Consider the following 17,778-nt stretch of genomic DNA (forward strand, 5'->3'; position numbering starts at 1 on the left):
ATCATTTCCCCCCCCCACCCCAACCCATAAGGTTGCCAGCTCTGGGTTGGGAAATACCTGGAGATTTTGAGACTGAGGAGAGTGGCTTTGGGGGAAGGGAGGGACTTCAATGGGCTATTATGCCATAGAGTCCACTTTCTAACATGCCCATATTCTCCAGGTGATCTCTGCCCCTGGAGATCAGTTGTAACAGTGGGAGATCTCCAGCTACCGCCTGGAAGCTGGCAACCCTACCCCATCCTTCCATGAGCCCATGTCCACAGATTCCTGCACCAGCCACATAACATTTCCTATGCTGGGCACTGCACAGTGGGCAGTGTGCAAGGCTTGGTGCATGGATGGTAGAGCATTTGCAGGTGAGTTTAGGGCATACAAATCTGCCACAGTGAGTCCCATCAGAAGCCCTGGGCCCCGGCAGATGCCTAAGATTGTCAGCTCCCTTTGCTGTCCCAGCAGGGGGACTTATGGGGAGTTCCTGGAGTGGGTGGGAATGTCACACGACACGCTGACATCACCCAGAACTGACGTCAGCAACGTCAGAGCCAGCGCTCTGCTTTTTAGGCAAAACTCTATGGTACAATTGGCCTCAACCCATACAGTTTTGCACACAAAACATAGTGTCAGCCCCCCAATGTCAGTGTGTCGCATGTAGCATTACTGTTTGGGGGAGGGGGAATTTCCTCCCACCAGCCAGCTGGCCGGAGGTGGGCAGGAACCCTTAAAAGCGGGAATGGTATCTTGCAATCACTTTGAGATTGGGATCAACTAGGAGGGAGGGAGGGAGGGAGGGAGGGAGGGAGGGAGGGAGGGAGGGAGGGAGGGAGGAAGGAAGGAAGGAAGGAAGGAAGGAAGGAAGGAAGGAAGGAAGGAAGGAAGGAAGGAAGGAAGGAAGGAAGGAAGGAAGGAAGGAAGGAAGGAAGGAAGGAAGGAAGGAAGGAAGGAAGGATATCAGTTCAGTTAATCTTCAAGGATATTTAACATCCACTGCTCCAAAAGCAGTGCGCGTCCCACATGCTGTATGCTCCTTCAGTTGTAGCTACTAAGACTCTGACCTTTCCGGGAGGATACCAAACTAATCATCCAAAAAGAGAGTTCTGTAACAGAAGGATGGAAAAGGCCAGCTGCGCACGTCATCAAAACCCTCCTAATCTCTGTACTGATGCTTATACTTGGAATAAGATTGGACAGTCCTTTGAGAACTTCACCGCTTCAGAATGCAGGTGGGGGAACAGCATGCTCAATTTCCCTGAAGTGACAAAAGAAGAACCACCGCATGAATAAAAACTAGCAAGACAGGAGAAGGTTTTCTGCCTTTCGTGCTAATTTCCCATGAGCAGAGAGTTTCTGAATTGGAAGACAAGCCACGGCAGACTTCATGACCCTGTACAGCTGGGGTTCTCCCACCCTGTTGAGCTCATGGGGACTTGGCAAATTCTGGGAACAGGGAGCGGACCCCCCACCAGGGTCCAATCACAAACTGTTGGGAAGGTCTACAAAAAGTTGGGAGATACCAACTCAAGCATCCATATATGATAGAGGCTGCTGTTTCAGAATGGGTGCTCCCTGCAGATATGTAAGAACATAAGAAGAGCCCTGGTGGATGAGACCAGTGGTCCATCTAATCCGGCCTCCTGTCTCACACAGTTGCTAACCAGTTCCTCTGGAAGGCCAACAACAGGGCACTGAGGTTGAGGCCTTCCCCTGATAAGAACATAAGAAGAGCCCTGCTGGATCAGACCATTGGTCCATCTAGTCCAGCATCCTGTCTCACACAGTGGCCATCCAGTTCCCCTGGAGGGCCAACAACTGGGCATAGAGGCCGAGGCCTTCCCCTGATAAGAACATAAGAAGAGCCCTGCTGGATCAGACCAGTGGTCCATCTAGTCCAGCCGCCTGTCTCACACAGTGGCCAACAGGGAGGGCCAACAACAAAGCATAGGGCTGAGGCCCTCCCCTGATGTTGCCTCCTGGCTCTGGGATTCAGAGAGTTAGAGCCTCTGAAGATGGAGGTTCTTCTCAGTCACCATGGCTAGTAGCCACTGACAGATCTATCCTCCATGAATCTATCTTGGGCTCTGCTGGAGTGCCCCCTATTTCAACAAGGTGGAAGTTTTCAAAGCAGTATTAGAGCAGTGGTACTCACGCCATGGCTCACAGAGAGCCACAATGATCATCAAGCAGAAGACCCATTTGATTATGGTATACCCTTTGCCCCACCTCACCGAATACACATATGCAATAAGACGTAAATAGTTGTATTAAATTAACTATCTCTTTTTAAATTTCCAGAGAACCACTGAGCATGTTTTTTTTTGGGGGGGGGGGTTCTCCCTACCACTTAGGGTTGCCAGGTCCCTTCTGACCATTGACAGGAGATTTGGGGGGGGACTCCTAGAGACTTGGGGATGCAGCGTGGAGAGGACAGAGATCCTCAGTGGTGTACAATGGCATAGAGTCCACCCTCCAAAGTATCCATTTTCTACAGGGGAACTGGTCTCTGGAGATAAGCTGTAATTCTGTGGAGGGGGACATCCCCAGGTCCCACCTGGAGGCTGGCATCCCTAGTACCACTTTTGAACCTTAGCCAATCCTTGTGTATCTAGAATGCAGGGAAGGGCTAGCAAGTCGGACTTATGACGCCAAGCCATGTACAGTCTTCAGGATCTCCAAAACTCTTTATGAAGGCTGGATGTTTGAAGATAAAATGCATCCTTCAGTTACAAGTTCCCTTCAAGTTAAACTCTAGTGTGCTAAGTGGGAACCACCTGCCAACCACAACTGCCACCGGGCAATCACTTTGCCCACTCTCCTGAAAAATGGGGTGGGCACCACATTGGGGAACGGTGTTCACAAGAGCCACTGGTGGCACGTCAAAAAGTCACGGGTGGTCCCCAAGTCCATGCGTGAGCTTCACTGTGAGGAAATGTTGGGAGATCTAGTGAGGGGTCCCTTGTACAATCCGGTTCTATACAACCCTGTTATGAAACAACCCTCAAGCTATTTCAAGAATAGAGGTTTACAAGATAATGCATGGGATGGAGAAAGTAGAGAAAGAAGTACTTTCCCCCCTTTCTCACAATACAAGAACTCGTAGGCATTCGATGAAATTGCTGAGCAGAAAGGTTAAAACGGATAAAAGGAAGTCCTTCTTCACCCAAAGGGCGATTAACATGTGGAATTCACTGCCACAGGAGGTGGTGGCGGCCACAAGCATAGCCACCTTCAAGAAGGGTTTAGATAAATATATGGAGCACAGGTCCATCAGTGGCTATTAGCCACAGTGTATGTGTGTATATAAAATTTTTTGGCCACTGTGTGACACAGAGTGTTGGACTGGATGGGCCATTGGCCTGATCCAACATGGCTTCTCTTATGTTCTTCTGTGACACAGAGTGTTGGACTGGATGGGCCATTGGCCTGATCCAACAGGGCTTCTCTTATGTTCTTATGTGACACAGAGTGTTGAACTGGAGGGGCCATTGGCCTGATCCAACATGGCTTCTCTTATGTTCTTCTGTGACACAGAGTGTTGGACTGGATGGGCCGTTGGCCTGATCCAACATGGCTTCTCTTATGTTCTTAAGAAATATAGTATTAAATAGCAGATTTTTTCTTTCGGCACATAGGCTTGTTTTCTCAGTACTTTCACACTTGTTTTTCTTTGCCTCACGCCATACAAGGCTGCCAGAGGAGAATGTCAGTTTTGCACACAGGTGAGTCACTAGAAAAGAGAACAACTCGTTTGCATCCCACTGATTAGTGGAGACAGTGCTTTGTTTGCACCAAGTTGCACCAAGGTGTGAGCCATTTTTTGCCGGTGCAGGGAGCATGACCCAGATGGCTTAGGCTAGCCCTATCTCATCAGATCTCAGAAGCTAAGCAGAGCTGGCCCTGGTTAGTATTTGGATGGGAGACCACCAAGGAATTCCAGGATCGTTACGCAGGGGAAGGCAATGGCAAACCGCCTCTGAACGTCTCTTTGCCACGAAAACCCTACTGCAATGGTGTCAAACATATGGCCCTGTAGGTCAGAATTGGCCTGTCGAGGGCTCTTATCCTTCCTGCAAGCAGGGATGGAATTCTAGCAGGAGCTCCTTTGCATATTAGGCCACACACCCCTGATGCAGCCATTCCTCCAAGAGCTTACAAAGAAGACCCTTCTAAGCTCTTGAAGGATTGGCTACATCAGGGGTATGTGGCCTAATATGCAAAGGAGCTCCTGCTAGAATTCCACCCCTTGCCTGCAAGTAACTGGTTACCTTTACTGCCAAATGACAGAGGCTGTGTATTATGTCCCTGTATACAGTGCTGTTTAGTTTAGTTTAGTTTATTTATAATTTATATCCCGCCCTTCTCACCAAAGTGACTCAGGGCGGCTCACAACATAAAATGTTGCTAATGTGCTAATGTGTACATGGGGCTGGAAGTGGGAGGGTGGGCATCAGGGAGATACTGTAAAGAAATACTGTAAGAGTGTTAATGTATAAGCACATTTGTGTTTTGAGTTTTTTTTTTAAAGCATTAATTGGGTTTGCCTGTGTCTTTCATTAAGTTTATATCTCCAGTCCCTGACATTACATTTCATGCCATACATGGCCCAGCCTGACAAAATGACATTTATGTCAGATCCCGTCTAGGGTTCCCAACCTCCTGAGGTTTAAGGGCCTCCAACCTGCTGGCATGAAGGATCCACACCCCTGAAAAGCTCAGTCGCCACTAAACGTGCTCGGCACGATGACATCACCCAGAAGTGACGTCATCACACCCCGCGTGTTACACACGTGAGAGACTCTTCCCCCACTGGAGGCCAGGTAAGACTTAGCAACCCCAGATCCATCCTTCATGAGTTTGACACCTCTGCATTTGACATCTCTGTCAATGACAAAGGGTTGCTGTAAGTTCACTGCAACGTGATGGTGCATTACACCAGGGGTGGAATTGTAGCAGGAGCTCCTCTGCATCTTAGGCCACACTCTCCCGATGTAGCCAATCCTCCAAGAGCTTACAAGGCTCTTTTTTGCAAGCTCTTGGAGGATTGGCTACATCAGGAGGGTGTGGCCTAATATGCAAAGGAACTCCTGCTAGAATTCCACCCCTGCTTTACACACACACACAAACACACGAAGCATGCATGGATTCTCCCACATTGCCAGCAACTGCTGGAGAGCACACTCATGCTGCTTCGGGAAGAAAGCTGTATCTGGTTCAGTCGTGGTGGGGTAGGGTGATCGAACCCCAGTGTGACCAGGTTTAACCTGCTCGCTGCACTGCCTCCTAGCAAAATGCCTGAGCCTCCACACTAGAATTCAACATTTCCCCCCAAGCTATCTGCTGCATATACCCTTCAGTGCAGCAGTTAGCACAGGAAATCAATTGCATTGCAGCAGCGCAGGGTGGATGATGACATCAGCAGAATATTCTTCCTCTCCACCCCCCCCCCCCCGCCACTTCCACAGGCAGGAAGGAGAGGCACAATTAATGTCTCCCTGGTTGTAGGGGAGAATCAAAAGGAGATAAGGAGTATGTGAGAGGATTCGAAATGACAGTCTTATAAGCACCGATAAAAATCAAGGCAGATGAGGCGGAAAGGGCGGCATGAAGAATGACAAAGGCCGAGAACAGGATTGCAATGAGGGATAAAGCCAATCCGCCTGACTGTGAAACAACATACAGGCTGAAGGTCAGTTTCTGGGCAGCTGGAGCAAGAGCTAAAGCTCAGTGGCAGGGCTCTAATCCTCATACCGTGGGAAGCAATTCAAAGGAGGAAGAAAGTACCCTTGAGCATGCATGAAGTGCCTTGCCACTTAACGGCTGCCCGGCTGGGTCAAGAACATAAGAGAAGCCATGTTAGATCAGGCCAATGGCCCACCCAGTCCAACACTCTGTGTCACAGAAGAACATAAGAGAAGCCATGTTGGATCAGGCCAATGGCCCATCCAGTCCAACACTCTGTGTCACAGAAGAACATAAGAGAAGCCATGTTGGATCAGGCCAATGGCCCATTCAGTCCAACACTCTGTGTCACAGAAGAACATAAGAGAAGCCCTGTTGGATCAGGCCAATGGCCCATCCAGTCCAACACTCTGTGTCACACTGATGGACCTCTGCTCCATGTTTCCATAAACCCCTCTTGAAGCAATTTCATCGAATGCCCACGAGTTCTTGTATTGTGAGAAAGGGAGAAAAGTACTTCTTTCTCTACTTTCTCCATCCCATGCATCAACGGTGTGGCTTGCTTAGTGCACGTTCTTGAACAGTGACCAGCCAAAGCACCCCGGAGAAACTCAATAAGGGATGGGGGGAGATGGTGACAGCCATAACCTATAGTTTTGGCCCATACAGCTGGAAATTGGGACAACCAACCTTACATGAACGTACACTCTGGGTGGGATCACACTACAGATAAGGCCCAGCAGTATCCTGGTTCTGAAAAGGCTGGTTCTCTTTGATCTATGCCACAGCATTCACACACTCCCCACTCTGCTGCCAGGAGAGGAACCGGCCACACATGTGCAAGACGAGCATTCAGGCTGCTCATATGCAGGCAAGACAGGTTCATTGTGCGCCCGGCCATTCAGACAGTCGGGAAACGAGCCCTACATGCATTTTAGAGGTCTGCTACCAGGAAGTTCCCAATAGCTATTTAATCCGGTCCCAGCCTGTCCTAAGACAGTCTTATAAATGGGACCCGGGGCAAATGAGCGCATGTGACTGTACACATTAAATCTGGTTGGAAGGCATGGCTAGATCAGGCCAAATCTCTCATGTGATCACACCCATTGTGATCTTTGGTTACAGTGACTCCAACTCGTTGGTAGATTTGCCCACCATAAATCTAGCTCCGCTTTTAGGAAGTACACAAACAACATCCAGAAGAACGTAAATGGGGACATATAATTTGTGTTTCCTGCACAGATCCACCAGTGTCACCGGGCCTAACAAACTCTTGTGACTCTCTATTTAGAAATCTTTCTTGTCTCATCCCACTCAAGAGAGACACAGAAACACAGAACTGTAAGGGATCACAAGAGTCATCCAGTCCAATCACCTGCACAATGCAGGAAGTTCACAACTACTCTCCCCTCTCATACCTCCAATGACCACTCCCTTATGCCAAGAGGAAGGGGGAAAACCTCCAGGAACCCTGGGCCAATCTGGCCTGGAGGGAAATTCCTCCCTTACCCCAAAGTAGTGATTGGCATGTAAGAAAGGGTCACAAGAGCTGAGCACTCATTCATCCCTTCCTAGGGTTATCAGGTCCAACTCAGAAAATATCTGGAGACTTTGGGGTGGAGCTTAGGAGACTTTGGGGGTGGAGCCAGGAGGCTTTCCCATTCCCTAAAATAAATAAAAATACAGCAGTGCAGTTCCTCTGAATACAGTCTTCATTTCCTCATCTCTCCAGCAGCTACTAGATGAAAGTGGACACACACACTTTCACAAAGCAGCCAAAATAAACAGTTAGCAAGCACACACTTTTGTGATCTCACCGAGGCAGTTTACTCACATTGCTGAATATAACCATCTGCTGTATTTCAACCAACTTCTTCAGACTATTAGGAAATCAAAAGAACAGCCTAGAGGATGGAGTTTTCTCCAAACAGAGGGGGTGAAAGCAAGGTGGATCTGTCTGCTCACCCCATCCCCCTGCAGCTTTCCTGCCGAGATTTAAAGGCACACACACATTCAGAAACACAAATAGCTGCAAGAAACAGAAACAGTTGCGACTGTCTTCTAAACCTGCTGAGGTTTGAAGGCACATGGTGGCTGTTGGGGAAGGGCTTCTCCCTGCCAGCTAGCTGACTGCCGGGGGGGGGGAGGAGTCTGAGGAACCAGGGATTCCCCTGCCAGGGGTCTGGCAAATCAATCCCATCCTGCCCTCCCTCTCTTGATCTGCCTAAGTTCACAGAACCAGCACTGTTGTGAGATGGCCAACTAGCCTCTGCTTAAAAAACTCCAAAGAAGGCAAACCATGCCGCCTCCTGAGGAAGCCTGTTCCACTGAGGAACCGCTCTAAGCATCAGGAAATTCTTCCTAATGTTTTGCTAAAAACTCTTTTAATTTCAGTCTGCTGGTTCTGGCTTGGATGCAAAAAGCCTTGATATTATCAAGGTAATTCTCTCCCCCAGAACCTGACACTTTTGCTCATGACCAGACTTTGGGTCGCTCAGGTTGTCACCATCCCCTCCACGCTCGGAAGACAGGAATCTTGACGGCAGGTGCAGGGGCCTGATAAAACAAGAGCCGTCATTCAGACCCTCCGCTCCCCACCCGCCCGTCTCCTGGCTCTGCTTTCCATTCAGAAACAGAGCCATGGGAACGGTGACCAGGAAGCAGCAAACCTGATCAAATGTCAAGCCCAGCCATGACGACCGGAGACCAAACAGACTGAGGCTGGCGGCAAAGATTTCAAGGAAACTCAAGTCTCAAACGCAGGGATATTTCCCAGCTTGCCTTGGAGGGTGCCCAGCTATACTCCCTCCCTCTAAACTGTGGAGTCCTGTGAGCAAAAATCGTGCTTTGTGAGCTACTGGCATTAACTCTGTGAGCTACTGCTTAAATGAGTTTGCTCTGGAGCCATCCTTCCTGAGCTAAGGAAAAAATGTTTGAGCCCGAGGCTAAAAAACTGTGCGCTAGCTCATATTCACTCAGCTTAGAGGGAACACTAAGAATAGCTACTCTTTGCAATATAGAGGCTTGTATCCTAAAGCTGAAGAGCCCTGCCTCTCCAAGTATTATTTATTCAGTTTAATTTTGTAAAATTTAATTCCTTTATACCTCACCTTTCTCCCCAGTGCGGATCCAAAGCAGCTTATATCATTCTCCTCTCCTCCGCTTTATCCTCACAACAACCCTGTGAGTAGGTTAGGCCAAGAAAGTGTGACTGGCCCAAGGTTACCCAGAAAGCTGCCATGGCATGAGTGGGGATTCAAATCTGAGTCACGCAGATAGTAGTTTGAGTCGGACTCTTAACCACTACACCATGGTAGGAAGTGGAAAATGGTGCCAGTGAAACTTTCTTGGATGTAGGGTTCCCTTGAAAGTACCCTGGTAACCAGTTGCCAGCACTCAGTACCTCCTGAGGACATCTAGGCCCACCCGCTGAGAAGGCAGTCTTCCACCACAGTATTAAGACCAATAAAAATATACCTTATGTTCCCTCTAAGCTGCAGAGTCTTGTTAGGAAAAATTCTACTTGGTGAGCTATTGGCATTAAAGTTGTGAGCTAGTGCATAAATTAGTGGGCTCTGGGGTCATCCTTCCTGAGCTAAGACAAAAAAAATCTGTGAACTGGAGGCTAAAAATCTGTGAGCTAGCTCAAGCTAACTCAGCTTAGAGGAGGAAGAAGAAGAAGAAGATATTGGATTTATATCCCGCCCTCCACTCCAAAGAGTCTCAGAGCGGCTCACAATCTCCTTTACCTTCCTCCCCCACAACAGACACCCTGTGAGGTAGATGAAGATATTGGATTTATATCCCACCCTCCACTCTAAAGAGTCTCAGAGCGGCTCACAATCTCCTTTACCTTCCTCCCCCACAACAGACACTCTGTGAGGTAGGTGGGGCTGAGAGCCCTTTACAGCAGCTACCCTTTCAAGGACAACCTCTGCCAGAGCTACGGCTGACCCAAGGCCATTCCAGCAGGTGCAAGTGGAGGAGTGGGGAATCAAACCCGGTTCTCCCAGATAAGAGTCCTCACACTTAACCACTACACCAAACTGCTTATAACCAACCTGGAACATTGCTTATAACCAACCTGGTAGCCCCTGTGCAGTTTAGCACTGAGGGAAGAGATTAAGAAAAATAGATCCCAGATAAAGCAAAAAAAAAAAACCACCCCAAAAAGCACATCCCTGTCTTCAGACTTGCCACCTTCCAGGTGGGTGGCAAACAAAATAATAACTGTGGAAAATCACGAAAAGCAATGAATACTGATTCCCAATGCTATGAACAAAATTCAAAAAGCGCCAGTCAGATTCACTGTGGTTCTCTGGTTTTTCTATACCTTCCAGGTGGCGTCTGGAGATCCACTAGAATTACAACCGATCTCCAGACTGCAGTAATCAGCTTCCCTTGGAGGGAATGGCTGCTTTGGAGGAAGAGCTCTACGGCATTATACCCCACTGAAGCCCCTCCCCTCCCTAAACTTTACCCTCCCCAGACTTCACCCCCAAAGCTTCAGGGATTTCCCAACCCGGAGATGGCAATTCTATCCAAGCCTCACCCTTCGTAGAAATGCTCCTTGGATGACAACCAGTGCATTTATAGAAGACATCTCAGAATGATTATTTATTATTAATAATGGCTACATAACTCTTCTCCCTACGCACTTTGCTTCTATTTTCTCTGTCTTTGTACAGCTGCATGAGCTCCGAGAAAGGACAGGACGTTCATGCTAAGTCCCAACCAACCTCCCTCAGCTCTCTTATACCATCCACTTAACCCCAGAGATCGCAAGCGGGCCAAAACACATCATTCTTCTGAAAGGTCTTTAGGGAAACCTTTTACAGAAGGGACGTCTGCTGTTACAGGGCAAGCTTTCAGTGCCCTGTCCCAGCAATCAGATGGTATAGTCCAGAAACAGACAGCTTCTGGGTCAGGGTTGCTGCCAAAAGACATTCAACCAAACAGCATTCCAGAATCTTGTGGATCCAAATTCTCTTCTGACCTGGAGACTCTAAAACCAGCCACATTTTCAACAAACCTCTCAGGCAGTAACGTAGAACATTTTGCGACGTTCGCCTTCTCGAGCTAATGCCACACCATCTTCTGCATTCTCACCAAATTACATTATCTGCCAGACATGAGAACATCCATCTGCACACCAAACTGTCTTTAACGAGATCATCAGACTGTGTGTGAATTAATCAAATTCCACAATGCAACAAACACCACAACACAAGCAAGACATGCTGGCACAAACAAGTTAATTTTTTTGGCAGCCGCAGTGTTACTTTGATGCAGTGCAACTGCGAGCAAACTATGCATCTGTTTAAAAATGTCTGGGGATGATTTGAGATGCCCCATTAAACATATTATATGATCGGTTCAATAAATGGAATTGGTGGAAATCTATGATTGGCTAATAGAATACAAATAGGCCTTAGTAGCTGGGTAGGCCTGTTGTTTAAATGAGGCAAAATACCAGAATGCAACTGTGGTGCAGTTCACCAAACTATTTTCCATCTGTCACTGGAAGGTGAGTGTCGTGTTTTCCAAGGAGATGTGATGGAGCTCTTAGAACTGTCTCTAGCTGCAATTGAGTGGATTGAAAATTTAGATAGTGGTATTTAGGGGGATTGTTGTCAACGATCCCTCTAAGCTGTGAAGTCTTGTGAGCAGAAATTCTACTTTGTGAGCTACTAGCATTAAAGAAGAAGAATTGCAGATTTATACCCTGCCCTTCTCTCTGAATCAGAGACTCAGAGCGGCTTACAATCGCCTATATCTTCTCCTCCCACAACAGACACCCTGTGAGGTGGGTGGGGCTGAGAGGGCTCTCACAGCAGCTGCCCTTTCAAGGACAACCTCTGCCAGAGTTAATGGCTAACCCAAGGCCATTCTAGCAGGTGCAAGTGGATGAGTGGGGAATCAAACCCAGTTCTTCCAGATAAGAGTTCACCCACTTACAACAAACTGGCTCTCTTGGGAGCTACTGCATAAATTAGTTTGTTCTGGGGCCATCTTTTGTGAGCTAACACAAAAATGTGTGAGACAGAGGCTAAAAAACCTGTGAGCTAGCTCACGCTAACTCAGCTTAGAGGGAACACTGATTGCTGTATCAACTTGGTTCCATATTTTATATTGTTATATGCTTCCTGTGTGTAACTCTGCCATACAATAAATAAATAAATGAAAGTGGAAATCTGAAAACTTGCAGAGCTAGAACAGATTTGTAAATTCTGTGGAAAATGCTATGGTGGAACTCTTTGCTCCAAGACATTCTGGTGCTGGGTGGTTTCAGCCACCCAGCAACAGACGCCTCAACCCTAATAGTAGGGGGTCATCGTGGCCTGTCTGAGAGCCAGCTTGGTGTAGTGGTTAAGAGTGGTAGACTCTAATCTGGAGAACTGGGTTTGATTCCCCACTCCTCCACATGCAGCTGCTGGGTGACCTTGCGCCAGTCACAGTTCCCTCAGAGCGGTTCTTTCAATCAAGAGCAGTTCTCTCAGAGCTCTCTCAGCCCCACCTACTTCAGAGGGTGTCTGCTGTGGGGAGAGGAAGGGAAAGGAAAGGTGGGGTTTAAAAACAACTTCTTCTGTGTGTAAAGGACAAGAAATGTCTGCTTAGTCACTGCTGAAAAAAGAGAAGACTGAATTAGACGGGCCTTTCCAGTCCAGCAAGTTAGATGCCCTTATGCTCTGGAGGAAGAGCAGACAAGAGGGTAGAAGGCAAACAGAAACAGAGGCCTACAAAAAGCAGGCTCCGCCCCCAAAATCTCCAGGAATGTCCTAACCCAGAGGTGGCAGCCATAGGTGAGGTAGGGTTGACAGTCCCCAGGTGGGGGCAGGGGATCCCCTGGTTTGGAGGCTCTCCCCCTGCTTCAGGGTCATCAGAAAGCGGGGCGGGGGGGAGAGAAATGTCTGCTGGGCACATGGAGACTGATTCCCATAGAGTATAATGGAGAATTGATCTGCAGTTATCTGGGGTTCTTGGGGGGGGGGCTGTTTTTTGAGGTAGAGGCACCAAATTTTCAGCATGGCCTCCAATGCCTCTTCTCAAACTACCCTCCAAATTTCAAAAGGATTGGACAAGGGGGTCAAATTCTATGAGCCCCAAAGAAGGTGCCCCTATCCTTCATTATTTCCAGTAGAGGAAAGGCATTTAAAAGTTGTGCAGTCCCTTTAAATTTGATGACCGGAATCCCCTTTAGAGTTCAATTAGGCTCGTCACACCCCTGCTGCTGGCTCCACCCCCAAAGTCCCCAGATATTTCTTGAATTGGACTTGGCAACCCTAAGGTGAGGAGGGACTTGAAGGGAAATGGGCTGTGCCAATCAAGGGAGAAAAATCCTTTTCTCCGCACCTTGCCTCCCTGCTGTCTCTCTCTTCCAATGTCATTTGCCCAGCTGGGCTGTGACACTGGAAGTTAGCTTTGCTTTGCCTGAAGGGCATAGGAAATTAAACCAGGCATACGGAAGAGTTCGGTTTGGCTGACAAGCACACAAACCACTTTATATACGACATGCACAGGTCCTAGGGAGGCCAGCTTTTAGGCAGGACCTGGAGATCTCTCGCTTTTACAACTACAGACTACAGAGATCAGTGCCCCTGGGGAAACTGATGCTTTGGAGGGTGGACTCTATGGCATTGTACCCCGCTGAGATCTCTCTTCTCCCCAAACTCTACCCTCTCTAGTAAGGTCTTCAGGCCCCCCATGGCTACTGGTGGGGGGGTGGGGAGTGGAGTTGCCAGATCCCAGTTGGAAAGCTCCTGGAGATTAGGAGGTGGAGCCTGGGGAGGACAGGGACCTCAGTGGGATACAGCATTACAAAATCCACCCTCCAAGGCATCCATTTTCTCCAGTAGAATTGATCTCTGTAGTCTGAAAATGAGTTGTAATTCTGGAGCGGAGGGGGAGTCCCCAGGTCCCACCTGGAGGCTGGCATCCCTACTCTGTAGGCTCCACCCCCAAAATCTCCAGGCATTTCCCAACCCAGAGCAGGAAGGCAGGCCCCAAACCACTGTACGTTGAAAATGCCAAGATGTTATTCCTATCATAGAATCATGGCAGCTCAAATGGCGTTTCCTGTAGATGAACAGCCGGGTCTGGCTTTTGCTCAGGAAAGCTCCCCCTGCTGCATTCTGCTTGTCAACAAAACGCCCGTGAGAATTCCAGAAGGGATGCACGTGTGTGCGCGTGTCATTCATCACCTCCCGACGGATCCATTCTGCAACTCATTCGATAATATCCCTTCCCCGGGGCCAACACGGAATGTAACTCTCCACCTGCTTCTTAAGTCCCTTAAGGCCGCTTTGCGTAAGGCCAGCCTGCCCATTTGCGATACGCTTGAAGCCAACCTGGTTGTGTGAACGGATGGTCATGAGTGCCAGTGCATGCCACTAAGGCCCAACGCACGCATGATACCTTACTGTACCCTGGCCAGGGATAAACAAGTGTCAGAAACTGATCCCTGTTGAGCTCAGTGTATGGGCATCAGCCTTATAACAAATCACTGGTCCAACAAATACCAGTGATTTGTATCGGCTTTGGAAATATTAATCAGCTTTGGAAAATGTCCCAAACTGAACTGAGTCATGAGTTACAGTACAGCCTGAGGCTTTTGCTTGTTGCATACCATTTTGTTGTGAGGAACTCAAAGAACCAAGGAGAGAAGGAAACCACAAAGACATTTGAGGACAGAGAAGTCATTTCCACGAGCTACCTCAAATCACTCAAGCATTCCCAGGAACTGAGCTCTTCAATGCTTTTAGCACAGTGCTCCAGAGCTTTGAAGCTATGTCTTCTTCGCCATCACTCAGGGACAATCCCAGAGAACCGGGGCTCATGGGAATGGGAAGGTATCGCAATGGCACAGCCAATCATGGTGGGATGACATCACAATGTTGTACAGCTAATTAGATTTGGATACTCAATGGTATCACAAAGGGCAAATTAAGCCCATTTGGAGTGAGGGCAATAAATATTTCCTGGATCAGTCCATCTGAGACAATCAGGAACCATGTCATAAATGGGATGATGTCACAGTGCTGCCTAGCCAATCAGATGTGGTTGTGTGCTGGTCCCAATAAGGCAAATAAGGAATTCAGAGTGAGGGAGATCGTCAAGAACAGGCAATCACCTTAGCTCCCTGCCCCATCACAATTGCCTTTTGAAGCGATTACTGAAAAACTATTGAAGGTGGGATATTTTTCAACATTGCTCAAAAAGTCTGTGAGAAGAGGCCCACTTTCATCTCAGCCTTCAGAACACCACAGGCCTATCTTAAAGGGATTTTGCAAGGATCATTGAGATAACATATGTAATGAGCTGAGAAGGTTTGAAGGCATTATATAAATATTAATTACTGTTGCTGTTATAGTACAAAATCAGATCCCCACCTCCAAGTTGCCTAAATTTAAAAAGCCAAAGTCCCAGGTTCCTATATTCGATTCCAACATTACTGCCTGCATAGTTGAGGGGAGGGGGAAACCCAGGGGAGATGGAACACTGATGAAGACTGGATGTTGCAAAGTGGGTAACGTGCCAGCGCATTGCCAGCTTGTGTTTACAGGGTGTCACGAGAGGACAAGACGGTTGCCAACCTGAAGCCAAAAACCACAGATGCCCTTTTTTCAGCCATGCAGAACTCTTTCAGTGATTAGTTTGCAGGCAGAACATTGGAGGTTGTGTTGGAAGCGGAGCGGTTCTCATGCTGCTTAGCTGAACACAGAGGCCCTGATCCAGTGTACGTGTGCCTGCCTCTATGATTTGGACAGCCTCCCATTTACCAAGATTCTACCTTGCTTTTTTTCAAGGCCACCCCTTAACCCTTTCCAGTCTCACCTCCTCTGTTCCTCAACAGCCACCTGTTTCCCTGCAACTATGTGCCCAAGGACTCAAGGTCCAATTCCCCATTTCTCTCTGAACTTCCTTCATCTAAGATGGATTTTATGTCCTTAAGGACTGTCACTTCAGTGCTTTGTATACCATCTGATGGCACAACATGAATAAAGAAGCTTTATTTTACTGAGCACTGTGGTTTCCACCCCATCCTTAGGACTCAGGGCAAATGACAGTCTGAAAATTATATATATTACAAAAAAATATCACATTGTAATCAAATCAGGCGGGATCGTGTGGCTGATTGGGCTTTACTGGTTTTCCTCGGCCACTAGAGTTGCACCCCAGTGTGCAAAGCCACAAATGCCCGTAAAAACACAGCTAATTAATAATGTTTGTGCATTTGTTTGTTAAAGCAATTTCTTTCAGGTAGATCCTACAGTGTAATCTCAAACAGTGTCCGTAAGACTGCGTTGTTAACAGCATAATCCTTGGTAGATTTTACACCTTTCTAAATCCACTGAAGTCAACAGGGGTTAGAAACGCATAACTCTTCCTAGAATTGCACTAAAAATAACTCTCTAGTCTCCTGTGCAAAATGGGGAATGATAAATATTTATGGCAGGTGGATGAGGTAAAGGTTACATCATTATCCAGACAGTCTGTGTGGTGGGGGGGTATGCAGGAAGAAAGGAGGGAGGGGCATAAAGGGGGAAGTGGACATGGATCTTCCAAGCCTGTAGGAAGCAAGACGCGCAGAAATAGGGTTGCCAGCTCCAGGTTGGAAAATACCTGGAGATTTTGGGGGTGGAGTCTAAAGAGGGCAGGGTTTTGGCAGAGGGAGGGACTTCAGTGAGGTATAATGCCATACAGTCTACCTTCCAAAGCAGCCATTTTCCTCCAGGTGCCTGGAGATCAGTTGTAATAGTGGGAGATCTCCACCCCCCACCTGAAAGTTGGCAACCCTACACAGGGGCATAGGTTATAGATCTCCTCGGGAAGCTGAGAAGCAGCCTAGAGAAAGTGAAGGGGGGGGGGGGAGATAAGACTTCCCTTAAGAGTTTACCAGGAGTCCACCCTGATCCTTGCAATATGAAAACTAATATGATCTGGCTGGCCTCCCCTATTCTTGATCTGGTTGGCCTCCCCTATCGGCGCTGTCACCTGTGCTATCAAATGGATTCTCACCTGCCATCTCTATGAGATATCATGATGTGAGACGGCCAGGTTGGGCAATATGTGACGATACGGTAAACTTCTCTGAGTGCTGTTGAGTTGACTGTTTTTAAAAACGTTTTTATTGTATTTTATTGTTTTATCATATTTTGTACTCTGCCCTGAGCCCTACGGGGAATGGGCAGAATAGAAATATACTAAAATAAATATAAATAAATAAAAGTGCCTCTGAGCATGTGCAGATTTTTTTTTCAGAACAGGAAAGTGCAGAGACAGACAGACAGAGGGAAAGAGTGACACAGAGAGAGTACATCTTCCAGATTAATGGGCACAGCTTCCGCACAAACATAAATCTTAACCCTGATACCTCTCTTTTTAGAAATCAGCCAATGCCTGCAATCCCTGACTGATTCTTCATTTATTATAATTTAGCACATTTTTCATCTTGCCATTCCACCAAGGAGCTCGATCCCCCTCCTCCATTTTGCCTTCACAACAACCCTGCAAGTTTCCACTGCAGCAAGCTCCCAGGGTGGAGTGGGTATATGAAGCCATCTCTCCCCAGTCCAACTACACCATACTACCTCTTCACCGATGTGGAGGGAATGGACACAGAAACGTGTCAGTCTTACTTGTTATGAATTTCCTACCATCACTTCTAGATTCTTATGCTCCTATTTACCATCTCCCCCACCCCAAAAAAAACAGAGAATGGACAATCTAGACACGGATTAGAGAGACCTGTGTTCAAATTCTGCTGCCACCACAAAGCTCATGGGGTGACTGTGCATGGGTCTGTCTCAGTCCAACCAGACCCACCTCCTAGGGTTGTCGTAAGGAGCAAGTGGGATAATTGCCTTGGACCGAAAAATGACCACAAACAACCATCAAATACTTCATCCAGTCCCACCCCCTCCATCCAGTCTTGTCCGCCAACATCCTGAAAGAAAACTACCACAACGAACACACCCACACAAACCCTCCCTCCACCCCCCCTTCAGCCCCAAATTCAAGCTGACCTCTTGTAGTTCCTGCAAGGGCTTGTGGCTTAGCAACCGCACAACAGCGCACCCCCTCTCTCTCCCTCCTCCTTTCTCC

General features: G+C 47.8%; 1 protein-coding gene across 8 annotated transcripts in view; it reads right to left on the reverse strand.

The window, feature by feature from the left end:
• Nucleotides 1–17,778, reverse strand: part of SRCIN1 (SRC kinase signaling inhibitor 1) — a 468,342-nt gene that overhangs the window by 159,382 nt on the left and 291,182 nt on the right. The window lies entirely within an intron of this gene.

Source organism: Heteronotia binoei, chromosome 15 (assembly GCF_032191835.1).
Source record: "Heteronotia binoei isolate CCM8104 ecotype False Entrance Well chromosome 15, APGP_CSIRO_Hbin_v1, whole genome shotgun sequence".
NCBI lineage: Eukaryota > Metazoa > Chordata > Lepidosauria > Squamata > Gekkonidae > Heteronotia > Heteronotia binoei.